At 37.4% G+C, this 13,836-nt stretch overlaps 1 protein-coding gene across 3 annotated transcripts in view; it reads left to right on the top strand.

Moving 5' to 3' along the window:
- The window catches only part of Znf518a (zinc finger protein 518A), a 24,100-nt gene continuing 10,264 nt past the window's right edge, over positions 1-13,836 (top strand). The window contains exons 1-3 of one of the 3 annotated variants that reach the window (XM_013348211.2): positions 10-67; positions 817-988; positions 2,322-2,402. The gene's annotated coding sequence lies outside the window, so the exon portion shown is untranslated. Of the gene's footprint in view, positions 68-255; positions 344-816; positions 989-2,321; positions 2,403-13,836 lie in introns of those variants that run through there. The other 2 variants (XM_005352264.3, XM_005352265.3) reach the window with 2 other exon arrangements.

Here is a 13,836-nt window from a genome sequence, read left to right on the forward strand (position 1 = left end):
CGGAAATACCCGGATGGACGGGTAATGGCCGCCATCTGGGACTCGCAGGCAATGGGGACCACGACAGGTATTCCCCGTAGTGCGGAGCCGCCAAGACCAGTTAGCATGGCGGGGCGCACAGAAAGACAGCAGGGGGCAAGGGGCGAGTCCGCGGGTTATCAGGGTCCCCCCAAAGGTCTAGGGATCCGCCTCTTGTGATAGGAAGCCCATGTTAAATAGTCCCGTCCATTCAGCGCTTCCGCCCAACTTGCGGCAAAGTTTTTCTAGAGAAGTCAGTGGTTTTTAAGCCAGGGCTCTTGGCAGCGGCTCGAGCCGGCCGCTCTCGTCTCCGCTCGGGCTTGCAGTAAGTTTGTCTGTCGGAGCTCTGCAGGCTCCTCGCCCGGGACCGGGACCGGGACGAGCGCGGCGACGGTGTTCTTCCGCGCGCCCGAGGGGCAGCGGAACTCCGGGGAAAGGGGCGGATCGGGCGCGGGGTTCGGGGGAGACACGGGGCGCTCGGCGCGCGAAGCCATCACTCGTCGGGCTCCGCGGCCGGTGCGGACGGGATGGACAGCCCTCAGCCCGCACCCCTCGAGCTGTAGGTCCGCCGGCCCGCCTCGACGGCATCCCTACTGCGGGCCCAGCCTAGGGCTCTTGGGGGCTGTTCCCTCGCACAGACTCCCCGCTCCCTGGCGCACGCACTCCGCGCCCTCTTCAGAGTTGGGCAAAAAAAGTGCTCCTCTTGGCAGACTCCCCACCCCCACCCCAACCACACCCAGTGGCAGATGGATGTCTTTGTAGCTGGCTTTTTTTTTTTTTTTTTTTTTTTACTTGTAGGGTCCATCTTGAATCTCTTCTTAACATGGTGTCCTCTTTGTTAAGTCTCTGAGTAGACGGCCTGGGTAATGCCAAGGATACCGGCTGAATGCATATATGGTGATGTGTTTTAACTCTCATCTAGACCAGTGGAACAGATGGAGCTTCGAAGTTTAGAAAACAAAAGTTAAGGGTTAGTTTTATCTTAAGGTTTAAATTTGGGGCATTTAGTGTTTGTGGATTTTTTTTTTTAAGTCTTGAAAATAGAAAAAAAAAGTCACATTTTAATTGATGAGAATGTTGAGCTGCCTGTGATTATCTCAGGGATGCAACGTGATAACAACTCACATTGTGGTAGGAGCGTCATTAATTTGAAAGTCTGTTTTTTAGGCACTCTTGATTAATTCTAATTGAATTGCTCTTTTTCCAGCAGAACGCTCTGATTAGAGTGTGCTCTAGTATAGATGGTCAGAGTGGATAGACAACATTTTAAAGGACTCGCTAAAATACCCTAACATTTTTAAAGTTATATCTGCAACTCTGTGCAGATGCGTTTATTATCCTTCAGCAAAGCTGTGTTTTTTTTGAGAAATTCATAAAAGGCAGCTCAAATGAACACTTTTGGGGTATTGGCATTTTGTGGGGTAGGTAATCACATAGACCTTACTGGGTTTTTGTTTTGTTTTCTTTTGCAAAATGATAATTACCAATTCAAAACATGTGTCTAGTGTTTGAAAGATAAAAGGGCAGCAATTACAGTGCATATCTACTGTGTGAGCTCATAGTATATAAACTTCTAATCCTAGAGTTTTATTGCACACTCTGGTTTCAAAAGATGCTGTATTTTGAAATAGGAATGGGAAATTTTTTAACTGAATACAGTTTGATTTTAAAAAATACTTACAATGCCCCTTTAATGTACTTTCACTGCTACTCTTTGCATTTGTTTGGGGTTGTTCTCATTGAAGCAGGTGTCCTGTAGAGCACTTAATATGACAGTCTTTCTACTTTCCTATTGTTTCTTAAATGCAAGTTTGAATCTTGCATTTCTTGAGGTACTCTATTAAAACGTTTTTTGCAATAAGTGGAAGAAAACGATTATTACAAAGTTTTGGACTCTTGGTTGTTTACTCTCATGTCTGGACTATGAATATTCATACTGGCTCGCATGGTGAACGGTTTTCATGGGATCTTGGATACCAGCACTGAGCATCCTCAAGATGCTTTTGTAGTGGTCACACAAGTGGTTCAGAATTGGATGCAGTACTGGCTCTGCTTTTGTGATTTGGGTGGGACAAGACCAGCTTTTGTTTTATTGTATTAAGTGATGCTAATGTATTAGGTAGATTTTTATACTTTGAGTTGTGACGTTATGACATGTTATCACTGGGTATCAATGATATGCTTATGCCTTAGTACAAAAGATCTTAAAAACAAACTTATATGCCGAAGTTAAGTATGAATTGTAATTGACAAAGGACATTTTACAGGCAAAAATTTTAAAATCTTGTTTTTTTTATTTCCAGATATTATCTCTTTTTAATCACTGTACCTGATTATGGCATTGTCCAAGCATTAAGTTGTGTGCCTTTGTTCCTGAAAGAAAGGTATGATAAGGATTGGCGTGCTGGAGTAGATAATCTATTAAGTAGTAAGTTCCCATGTTTTAATAGTGGATTAAATAAACTGAATGGTTACATGTATGTGCATTTTCTAAGTTACCTTAGTATTTTATTTTTGGCCAAAATAGAAGGGACTTCTATAGGTAGAAGTTTTTATTTTAATGCAAGCAAAAAGTAATTTTGGGTTTTATAGTTTATTTACTGTTTTATACTATGTCACGAAATAGAGAGGTAGATTAAGGGCTTCTGGATAATGACCAATAAAGGTCAATATGGTAGAAACATGTTTCAAAGCTCTATAAATGGCCAGAGTCTATGCTTTAACTTAGCAGGTGCTACTCAATACACCTAAAGAAAAACAGTAATATATGTTTACATTATAACTAATGATATCTACTTTGTTAGAAAAGATACTGGAGGTTGACTAAACAATTATGATGGTTTCCTGGAATAAATATCAGAATATCTTGATGTAGACAAGAAGAATGGCAGAAACTGCCCACAAATTATAAGTAGAGCTATAAAGATGTAGTGGAAAATGCTGTGCTTTTGTACAAAACGTGGTTTAATCTGCCCTCAGCCCAGAGATACGTGCCTCTCGTCTGTGTTAGGGCTTGTGGGCGCCACGGTATCTCCACTCTCCTCTCAAATGCACTAATTATATACATAAAATACCCAGGATTGATTATACTATTTTATATTACTTGGTAATCATAATGTTCTTTCATGAACTTTATCAGTAGATTGTGTTCTTTTTAGGGCCTTTTTTTTTCACAAAGGCATAAATTTTTGTTTATTTAGAAATTAATGTCTGACGGCTATATTGAGTAGAACAAATATAAAAAAGCTGATTTAAGACACCAAGTCATCATTTATGTTCCTTACTTGAGTAACCTCTTTTTATATAATGTGTTTGACGCCTTGCCAGATTTGCATGGTACTTCGTTTGTTAGTAAAATAATGATGAATGTAGAGAATTTTCAAAACTGTGTTAGATATGTATTGTGTAGAAAAAGTGACATCATGAATAGTGAAAGTATTACATGAAGTGAGGAAGAAATTGCAGCATGATTACATACTAAAATTATTTAGATCATTACATGTTGCAAAATTGATGCTGGGATTGATAAATAGAGTGTATTTAAGTTTGAAAGCTTCATAGGGGTCTTATTTCAAGAAGTAATAATAGATAAAAATAAGTATTAGCTCTGTCGACAATTATTAATGCCATTTTGTTGATGTTAAATATGAAGTATACCTAAATGGTATGAAATTATCCATTGTGGTAAAAGCCTCTTTGTGTCTATCTTGAGAATATAAAAAAAGGGGGGAGGGCTCATTTGGGTAGGGCTATAGCTTTGTAGTAGAGTGTTTGCTTTGGCTCTACATTCAATTTACAGACCCCCAGTAAACAAATGGTCATAATTAACGTGGAATGCTATTCTGTTTCTTAAATTTAACTGATTTTTTTTTTGAGAGATCCCTTAGTAACAGACCAAAACTATACTTCTTTTAAAGATAAAGTCAATGAAAGTGATATGGCAGTAGACAAAACAGTTTGATCAGGATGAATGAAATTTAAGTAATATTTGATTATTCATAGAATTCATCTCCTAAAGGGCATGCTGGGAAACGCCTATAATCCCAGCACTCAGAAGGCAGAGTTTGGAGATTGTGAGTTCTGAGGCCAGCCTGGTCTACATAGTGTGTTCCAGGTAGCCAGGGCTACACAGTGAGCACCTGTCTCACTCAAAAGTTAATATGTTGCCGGCGGTGGTGGCGCATGACTTTAATCCCAGCACTCGGGAGGCAGAGACAGGCGGATCTCTGTGAGTTCGAGACCAGCCTGGTCTACAAGAGCTAGTTCCAGGACAGGCTCCAAAAAAAAAAAAAAAAAAAAAATGTTGCTTGCTTGTTAGATGCTGGTGTTGTCTAGGATCATGTCTTCTTTTCTATAGCCAGATCCTCTACCTTCAAACCTAAAGATTGTTAATGGCTTAAGTATACCTGCGTTTGCAAACTCTTATAATCAAACAATAAATGTCTGGACTTTGGGGGGCCATATGACTTCTGGTACTACTATCAGCTGTCATTGTAATATGAAGTAGTCATAGGTGACAATTTGTAGCTTATGTTTCAGTGAAGTTTATGAAACAGGCTGTTGACCCGGTTTGGCCCATAGTTTGTAGGTTGCTAGTTTTGTGAAACAAGATGTCTTAAGGTCTGCCAGATGTGTCCACCTGCTAGTGTCTGTGCCTTCCTTGCAGTTACTAGAGAGGAGTTGTCTTGTTTTCTAAGTATGCTTCCAATTTACTCTAAGCTCCATCCCTTCTGATCTGCTGAGGGCATTGCTACTACATTTTTCTTCTATCCTTAGCTTAAAAAAGTTCTACCATATCATTTTAATTGATATTCATTCATACTACAGTTTTGTCTATTAAAAAAGCACAAACACACACCAAACACTTGATTCTACTACCTGTGTGTCTTTTGTGGTAAACTTCTTGAAAGAGTTGTCTGGAGGGCAGCTTTGTTCCCATTTTTCTCTTAAATCTGTACGTTCTGCCTTCTCTACTAATTAACTCCTCCAAAACTATACTGATCATTGTTCCTGGTGATCATGACCTTAAAACCAGTGGTAATTTCTGTGTTAGCCTACTTAACGGAATTGATTAATTCCATTTTCTTCACCTTGCTTTTAGACTACCACATTCTCATTTAGCTTTAGTATCAGTGGATGTTCCTTTTCTGCCTCACTTTCTTCTTCATTTTTTCTTCCTAAATACTGTCATTTATTTATTTTTTTAAAAATATTTTTATGGTTTATTTAACTTTATTTTATGTGCATTGGTGTAAAGGTGTCAGATCCCCTGCAATCGGATCTTCAGACAGTTGTGAGCTGCCATGTGGGTGCTGGGAATTGAACCCGGATCCTCTGGAAGAGCAGTCAATACTCTTAACCACTGAGCCATCTCTTCAGCCCCCTGTCATTTATTTTTTTTCCCTTTCTTTACTTTTTTTTTTTTCCCTCGAGACAGGGTTTCTCTGTGTAGCCCTGGCTATCCTGGAACCTGCTCTGTAGATGGGGCTGGCCTCAAACTCATAGAAATCTGTCTGCCTCTACTGGCATAAAAGGCGTGTGCCACCACCGCCCAGCTATATTGTTATATCTTGAGGGTTTATGCTTTAAACATTTTATTTACTTATGCTTTGATGATTTTAAATTGTGTTTCAAATACATAAATACAAACACAGTTATATCATGGTGACAACTGAAATTTTATCTTTTAACTAGAACTCCATATGTTTCATGCAGTACTAATTATACAATTCCACTTTAATATCAGAGAGATCCTGAATTGTGCATGGGTATAGTTGACCTTTTAAAAATACTTTCCTATTATTTCTACATTTTTTTTAAATCTTAGTAAATATTTGACATACATTTTAATTATATTAGAATACTTAATGGCTTATAGTACAACATAGTTCTTTCAGTTATTGGATTTGGAAATTTTAATTGCTTTTCAAAGATTTCTTTATATCAGAGATCATAGGTCAATAAATCTTGTAGGTGCTTTCTTCAAAATCAGTTCAGAACTCTACCATTCCTTCTAGATTGATCTCAAATACAGTAATTATAATAACCTTTAAACTGGTCCCCTAATAACTTAATAACTAATAAATTAATAATTCCCAAATCTTCTATTTTTTTATAATAACCCAGATGATCTCTTTTAAAAGTAGTTCAGGGGCTGGGCAATGTAGGTTAGTTGGAATATACTTGACTAGCATGTCCAAGACACTTTCAAGAAAGAAACAAAAATAATTCAGCTCATATCTTATATCTGAAGTAGCTTCCGTCTCATTCAGAATAAAACCAAATTGCTTATACCTTCAGGCCCTATTTCTGTCCCCATGTTATACCTTTGATTTTACATTACGTTGCCTTTCAATCCTTCTGATCCAGTAATACTGATATATCCAGATATATTAGGCATGCTGCACACTCAAGATCTCGGCATGTAATATTCCTTTACTTAGAATGCTAGCTCTCTCAACTTCTCCTTTTTTAGTTTATATTAATTTGTTTACTGTGTGTCACTGGCTGACCAAAAACTAACGTGGCCTCATATTCACAGAGATCCACCTGTCTCTGCTTCCTAAGTCGGGGAACTAAAAGCAAGTGTTACGCCTGTGTCCCAGTCCCTCCTTTTAACTTAAGACTCTCTTCTTTCTTTTGGCAGTGCTGAGGATAGAACTCAAAGCTTTGTAGAGAATACTAGACTAGTAAATATCACTGACCCAGGACCCCATAAGAACTTTTGAAGTGAGATTTTCCTAATAACACTTTGGTTCTTCCTTTCCCCATTGTTTGATCCATTTTTGCTCCCTTTGAATAGATTAACAGTGTACTTTATTCTCTAAACCGTAGACTATTATCTCCACAAGGGGAGGGATTTTTTTTATCCACCCCCTTTTCCCTATTGTACTCCTGATACTTTGAGCAAAAGAGTGGCACTGATTAGGTGCTAACTACAAGCCCAGGACTATGTTGATAGAGCAGCAAAGAACATTATAGAGGGAGTCTGTACATAGTTAAAACCCTAGTATAGATAGTGTAAATTGGAAGATAGGTAAAATGTTGCCAACACATTGTTAAAGTCTAATAAAAGGCATAAAATAGTTTTTATTTCTTACTGAGGAGGGTGATTTATAGGTGCTTTGCTGAATGGGATACTTTTGAGCTCAGCCAGAAGATGAGTGGATGTAGCCCTTTGAGACAGAACAGTTCAAGCAAGGAGTAACAAATGGAGAGGCAAAATTAAGAAAGGAATATCTGAGGAGTTAGGAGACCGTGGGGGTTGCTAGATTGTATTTGCAGATGGCCAATGAAGTATGAGACGAAAGTGAAGAGAGAAGACAAGGATAAGGTGTTGTTTCATTTTTTAATAATTACAAATCAAGATTTATTATTTAATACTTTCAAGTTATGTGTAGGTGTGTATGTGTCTGCATGTGAGTATGTACACTTGAGTGCTGGCACCCATTCGGGTGGACTTAAGGTGGTTGTTGGGAACCAAACGCAGGTCCTCTGGAAGAGCAGCAAGTACTCTGAACTACTTAACCATTTTTCAGCCTCAGGTATTATTTTTTGTCAGGCTCTTGCAAAAAGACTAAAATTTAAGGCTATGGTGCTATAGATTGAATAATCTTAATTATTACTAAGAAACTATCAAGCCATTAGGGATTGATTAGATTATGAAGACAAATTCTTCATGAATGAAATTAATGTCCTTAGTAAAGAGACCCTAGAGAATTCCTTTCTATTTCTCTTCCATCTATGAACTAGGAAGATAACAGTGCCTTGATCTTGGGCTTCCCAGACTCTGGAACTATGAGAAATGATTTCTACTGTTTATGGGCCACTCAGTGTTTAGTATCCCTTTATTTGTTTATTTGGAGACAGGGTTTCTCTTTGTAATTCTGGCTGTCCTAGAACTAGCTGTGTAGATCAGGCTGGCCTTGAACTCACAGAGAGTAGCCTGCCTTTGCCTCCCAAGTGCTGGGATTAAAGGCATGCACCACCACTGCCTGACTATATAGTATTCTATTAGATCAGCCCAGTGGACTTAAGGTTTAAGTTAGGGAACATTATGAGTTATATTGATATATTATTTGACTCCTGCTTAGAGAATGCGTTTTATTTTATTGAATTTTTCAATAGTATATTATTTTATTTGTAAGGTGTTTTGCCTATATGTATATCTTTGCACCACTTGTGCAGTGTCTATGGTAGACAGAAAAGGATCCCCTGGGGCTAAAATTACAGATCTTTGTGACCTGCTATGTGAGTGCTAAGAATTGAAACCTGGTCCTCTGGAAGAGCAGCTATTGCTCCTATCTGCTGAACCATCCCTCTAGCCCTAAAGAATTGTTTATGTGGTAGGCAGGAGGGAAGCATGGATGCCACTTAGGAAGACTGTTATTTTGCTTCAAGTTAGAGCTGACAGTGACTGGACTAAGGTGATGACATTGACTATCAAGAGAAGGGGAGTGAGGATACAAGATATTTTGAAAATAGTAGATTAAGATTACTTATGGGTTATGTGGTTGTGGTGGTTTGAATAAGAATGGCTCCCAAAGCTCAGATATTTGAATGTTTACTCATCAAACAGTGGCGCTACTTGAGAACAAGTAGAAGGATTAGGAGATATTCTTGTTGGAGGAGATATATCACTGGATGTGGGCTTTGAAGTTCCAGAAGCCCAGGTGCATCTGCACACTCTCTTTCTCTCTATCTGCCTGTGGATCAGGATATTGTCAGCTATGCTCCAGCACCAAGTGTGTCTCCACGCTCCCCATTGTGATGATAATGACCTAAACCTCTGATCTGTAAGCAAGCCCCCAATTACATATGAAATGCTTTCTTTTCTAAGAGCTGCCTTGGTCTTGGTGTCTCTTCACAGCACCAAAACAGTGACTAAAACAATATTTAATAAGAGAAAGGATTATTCCTTGCTTTATGGGTTGAGGAATAGAATAGATTTTGTTACTGTGTACTGAGATGGAGAAAGAATTTTTGGGAGTTGAAGTTGTAACCATGGAAAAGGTCCTTTGTATATGAAGAAAACAGTTTCTATTATTGGAGGAAGCTGACAGGGATGAATTACATGTTCTTACGTGTTTTCACATCAAATAGCAATCTGTCTTTGAGTCCTTTCCTTGGCCTCAAACATTTCAAAACCTTTTTTTCTCATAGATATTTTTTAAATTTCATTTTACATTCCATCCACAGTTCTCCCCCACCCACATTTCAAAATCTTAATATCTGCCTATTCTCATCACAGTTGTAATGTCCAGAAGAAAGACAACCAAGATTAGTATTTCTTCATTACATATTGATTGAGTGCTAATTTGTTTCATTTTTACACCATTAATTTAATGAGTATTACATTTTAAGATTACATTTCTGATTTTTTAATATTTCAAACTAAACTCAAGATTATTGTAAAGCAAGTTAACATGCTCTCTAAAGTTTCTTATAAAATGATTTCATCTGAAATTCAAGGGAATCAGATACAGGATTGAATTTTGGCATTTCTAGACCTATATTTTATTATGTCTGCTTTATGCATATGAAGATAAATAATTTGTTAGTGCTATATTTTCTGCATTTAAATTGCATATCAGGTCACATTGATTGGAAATGATCATGCTTGAGTTGTTTTTTATATATGTGTGTGTGCATATATATGGACGTCTGTGATATGTGTGTATGTATGTTTGTATTACAAAACCTTTTCTTGCTTTAGTATAATAGTTTGAGTTCCTTAGGTAGACATTTTAAAATTTTTAAATGACTAATGAGAAAAAAAGAAAGGAAAAAAAGCTTCAGATGCTTTTTTCCAAATCATGAAAAGACAGTATTTTGAGGATATTCCTGTAGGATCTGCTTTTAAAGAAATAAACAAGGTTTTTTGTTGTTTTGTTTTTGTTTTTGTTTTTCTAGATTCTTGGGCAGAATAATCAGTATTTTTTTCTGTCTCATACTGCTTTAATTCCCTCCCCCTCTGGTTACTTGTGTTCATGTCTGTCTGCACTAAGTTATCACTACAGAAAAAGGATTGTGTTATTGCCAAGGAATGCAGTAGTTATAAAGAAAAAGCTCATGACAATTACTAGCTTTCCAATCTGTACTGTGGTGTTACAGAGCTGTAGGCTGAGTCACAAGCACTAAGATTAAAACAATTGGGCTTTTTTTTTTGTTGTTATTAACTAGAACCTAGTGAATAAAGCACAATTTTTCCTTCTTAGGCTCTACAGAGTCTCTTTGCTCTTTGCTCTGCAAGTGAAGCAAGTCTAACTCTTATGACTGGACCTTTGTGACTCTGTTGGGATCTCCTCATCAAGGGCATTTTGCTGTGAAGTTTCTCAAGTCACTGTTTGATTTCTAACCTGTTTCAACATGGATTTTTTTTTTCTGGTTCCTTTTTTAAAAATTATTATTACAGCCGGACGATGGTGGCGCACGCCTTTAATCCCAGCACTCGGGAGGCAGAGGCAGGCGGATCTCTGTGAGTTCGAGACCAGCCTGGTCTACAGAGCTAGTTCCAGGACAGGCTCCAAAGCCACAGAGAAACCCTGTCTCGAAAAACAAAAAAAAAAAAAAAACAAAAAAAATTATTATTACTTATTTTTTGAGATAGGGTCTTGCTGTGTAATGGCTAGCCATAAAATCTTAATCCTCTTGCCTCTGCCTCCTAAGTGCTGGAATTGCAGGTGTGCACCACTATAACCCAATCTTATTTTGTCCCTTTGATCTTACGATTTTTTCCCTCTACTTTTACGCCTCTTCAGTTTATCTTGTTTTCTAGTGCTATCTTATTACTATTTTGGAAGTGCTGCTCTTATGTTTTCTCCTTATCGACCACCTTTCATATAAATTCACAGTGTCATCTATAGTCTAGTTCTTGCTTAGCCTTCTGTAAGGCATTCTCTTTGAGCTAGATCATGCAGCACCTTTGGAGAAAAAAATGCTTCTCATGTTTCTTGTTCTTTGACCTAGATTGCCTGTTCAATCTTTCTTGTACATTCACGCCCTATTGTCTTTCAAAGGCTTTCACAAAGCATACATTTTTTGTGAAACAAGTACAGTTAGCATTGGTTCGCCTACTATGTGTCCCTAAGTATGAACTTTTGGCTACATTTAATGGAAGCAGTATGAGCTATAAAGCAAAAAAAGGGACTTACTTTAAAGAGTGAGGATTTCCAGAATTTAATCAAGGACAGGACTACACACGCAGTGTCCCTAAAGGCTTCTGGTAGTCACATTGTTCCTTGTTGCCATCCACATACTTAGGAGGGCTGAAGAATCTGTTGATTGGGTAACACAGTTTGATTGTACAGAACATGCTATCTTTCAGTGGTTTGGAGAGTGTTTTTCTATAGATTTATTTGCCTTTTAGGTTCTTTTCCTATCATACAAATGATGACCTTTCCTCCTAACTTGAAAATACATTGGATGCTTTAATGTACATCTTTCTTTTTTAAATTAAAAATGTTATACAAACTGTCTTTCCCAATTCAATCATACATCTTTCTGTATAATGTTTTCTTGTGGATATTTTATAATTTACTTCATATTCTTTTCTTCTTCTTGGTTTTTCAAGACAGGCTTTCTCTGTGTAGCCCTCGCTGTCCCGGAACTCGTTCTTTCAATGAGGTTGGCCTCAAACTCAGAGGTCCACCTGCCTCTGCCTCCCAAGTGCTGGGATTAAAGATGTGTGCCACCACTACCTGGCTATCATAGTCTTATTAACGTATGTTTGGATAATATTGATGCATACTCATTTCATAAGGTATATTCTTTTAAAAATATTGTTTTTATGTGTATGAGTGATTTGCTTGTGTGTGTGTATGTGCACCATATATATTCAGTGCCCATGGGGCCAGAAGAGGGCACAGAATATATCAGTTTAAGGAAAACATGGTTAGTTAGCTAGTACAGAGACTATAACATGGTAGACAGTATTATAGGTCATTGTTCAAATTCTCTGTAATATCAAAGTCTACACTGTTAAAGATTGCATTAAAAACTCTAAATAAAACTTTATCAGATCAAATCCAGCACTTTCTTAAAGAATACATTGAGATGTGTTTGTAGCCCACACATACTTAACTAGAGCACTTACCTAGCATGTATAAGTCCCTGGGCCTGAATTACATCATTGCCCTTTCCTTCCTATCCCACTCCTTAAACAAAACAGTATTCTGCTGGTTGTGGTGGTGCACACCTTTAATTTCAGAATTGGGGAGGCAGAGGCACGTGGATCTCTATTAAAATGAGGTCAGCCTGGTTTGTGCAGTCGGTTCTAGGACAGTCGGGGTTGTGTAGAGGGACTCTACTTCAAAACAATCAGATAAACAAGCAAAAATTAGTATTCTATCTAGTACAGGCTTCTTAAGATTTTTCTACTCATAAAGCCTTTTTGCCCAAAAAAGTTTTATGTAACTGTGGGTAAATAGGCTTAGAAAATCAGTAGACAAATTAAGTATTTACTGATAATGAATCATAATAACTTGTTTTAAAACAATTATCTGGTACACATATAATTTTATAATTAGCAAAGGCTAAAGCAAATTTGCATACTAATATGGTGGATGTGCTTGTTCGTTTTTGTATTTTTTTAAAATTGCAAGGTTTTTTTTTTCTCCAAATTTCACTTTATTTTAGCTTTCCTACCTGCTTGGTGCTATAATTCCTAGGTTTTCTGAAAATTCAGAGTGTAAAGTGATCAGTTCTTAGCTTTACCAACTGTTGGCCAGAGATTATAAGTGCTCTTGGTCATTACTGCCTATTTGCTTTCCAGCATCTAACATTTTCTTTCTATAATCTCTGCAGTGGGAACTCACTGTTAATTTTTCCATAAATACGGCTTATGTAGTTGTTGTATATGTTCCTTTTCTCCAATCTTTTCTGTTTCCCTAATTATACTAGTAATGTTGTTTATATTTACTTCGGTGTTGTAGAGTTTATTATATAGTCTCTGGATCTTAGAGACTATATAATTTCTTCTCATTTCTTCTCACTTTAGAGTAAATGTAGAATGAACTCTTGGGTTTCTTCTCCTCTGAAAACTCCATAAATGCCTGCTCCATATCCATATCTCATAGCATTTACAGCCGGCTAACTAGTATTGGTGCTGGGAATAGTACCTAACTAGTTGATGAAGTTAATGAAAACTTTAACTCTATTTAAGATAACTTTTTACCATATTTGGTTATAAGTTTATTTTGTTTTTTAAACTAAAATCTTTTACTAGATAAGTTGTAGGTGTTGTTTTATATTCTCTTCCTACTAATAATATGCCTAGAATTTGGAGAAACTTTGATTTTAAAAATGCAAATCTTTTTTAAGAAAAATTAATATATTTTTTTCATCTGACTTCAAAATTACTTTTTCTCTCTTATAGAACATTAGCTGTCTTCTTATATATATAAAATCTCAAATCTCATTGTGATTGCCTACTGTAGAATTTTCCCATTTTTAACCAATAGTGATAGTCTGAAAATGATGAATAGGTGGTGGTGGCAGCGGCACAGGCCTTTAATCCCAGCACTCAGGAGGCAGAGGCAGGTGGATCACTGAGTTCAAGGCCAGCCTGGTATACAAAGTGAGTTCCAGGACAACCAGGACTACACAGAGAAATCCTGTCTTGAAATACCAAAAAAAAAAAAAAAAAAAAAAAAAAGGAGGAGAAGAAAGAAAGAAAGTCCAGAAGTAATGAGTTCATGGGGGGGGGAGTTGGGGTTTTTTTTTGTTTTGGATTTTTCAAGACAGGATTTCTCCGTAGCTTTTTGGTTCCTGTCCTGGAACTAGCTCTTGTAGACCAGGCTGGCCTCGAACTCACAGAGA

This window comes from Microtus ochrogaster, chromosome 8 (genome assembly GCF_000317375.1).
Source record: "Microtus ochrogaster isolate Prairie Vole_2 chromosome 8, MicOch1.0, whole genome shotgun sequence".
Lineage (NCBI taxonomy): Eukaryota > Metazoa > Chordata > Mammalia > Rodentia > Cricetidae > Microtus > Microtus ochrogaster.